At 28.9% G+C, this 1449-nt stretch overlaps 1 pseudogene; it reads right to left on the reverse strand.

The window, feature by feature from the left end:
* Positions 1–655: 655 nt before the first annotated feature.
* Positions 656–774, reverse strand: LOC120580990 (uncharacterized; annotated as a pseudogene).
* Positions 775–1449: the final 675 nt, after the last annotated feature.

Raw genomic sequence — 1449 nt, forward strand, 5'->3', positions numbered from 1 at the left:
CATGGTATATGTCTGTCATAGTAGAACAGTTTTGGTTTTTTCATTTGCATGATGAATAATTTGTATCTAAATATAACATATCTCTTCCTTATGCTGATGTCCTTTAAGGTCTATGGCTGGCTCCGTAGTACAGGGGAAAATATAAACCAAAGAAAGAAAGATAAAGAGGAAGGATTCCTTCTTTTCATCAAGTTCCTTGTGTGTGTCATTATATTTATTTAAGTAATGATAAATAAATATCAATGCTTTTCACTTTCATTAAAAAAAAATTTATGTAATTTAAAATTGGAGAAAACGAGTAATTTATAGTTCTTTCTGCCTGCTTTACTGTACCCAATAGAATACAATGCTTCTATAAACACAGGACTTAATAAAATAATCTAAAAGCACAAATGCAAGTTAATTTAATGTAATATCAACTAACATCAGCATTATTTTTTGATTTAATATATCATAGCCCATTCCACATAAAAAAAGTACGGATTAGCTATTTTCAGAACCTGTATAGAGAAATTCTTATAAGAGCTTTAGTCTAAGTGCTTATTATATGTAAAGTGTGATTTTTTTTTTTTTTTTTAGGTGCGGCAACCCTTGATTGACCTCACAGATTACAAGGACCTTGTCATTTTATAATCCCTTATTTTTTTATTTTTTATGCCTACGGCACCTGGTCTTCCTAGGTGGTCTCCCATCCAAGTACTAACCAGGCCCGACCCTCCTTAGTTTCCAAGATCACATAGGATCATGCTTGTTCAGGGTAGTATGGCCATAAACTATAAAGTGTAATTTTCATCTGCTGTGAAAAGCCTCTAGAATTAGTCATTACCTCTGTTATTCTGACTGCATTTAAGTAGTACTTTCTTTCCCTAAGTATCCAGTTTTATGTCATATTTTTAACAATACAAAAAACATACCAGTTTTATTTTTCTTAAGGTGCCAGACATTTTAATATTAAAATAACATTCAAATTAGAACCAAATATAATACTAAATATTACAAAATTAAGCTTTAATATGTGTACTTAATAAAATTCTAATAATTGTTTCCACAAATTTATAGAAACTTGAAAAATGATTATATATAATATAATATGTACTATAGAGATTAATATGATACTGTAATTGTATAAATATATAAAGTGTGTATATTTTATGTTTACATGTAATATACAAATAGATATTAACAGAGAAAGGGAAGGAAAGAGACCAACAAAGTAAGAGACCAACGAAGGAGAGAGAGCTCTCCATAAAATCAAAAGAAATTACCCCAATTTTTTTGTTTGACATTATGGAGCGTATTACTTTAATAATAATAAAAATCACTAAAATTCAATTTTGGTAAATTTTAAATTTGTACTTAATATGAACTAGATATGTTTCTAAGAGACAGAGTCAAGGCTGTTTTCATTACTCTGATGTTTTGCACAATGCTAATCGCATGTAACAGCTA

Source organism: Pteropus medius, unplaced genomic scaffold (genome assembly GCF_902729225.1).
Source record: "Pteropus medius unplaced genomic scaffold, Ma_sr-lr_union100, whole genome shotgun sequence".
Lineage (NCBI taxonomy): Eukaryota > Metazoa > Chordata > Mammalia > Chiroptera > Pteropodidae > Pteropus > Pteropus medius.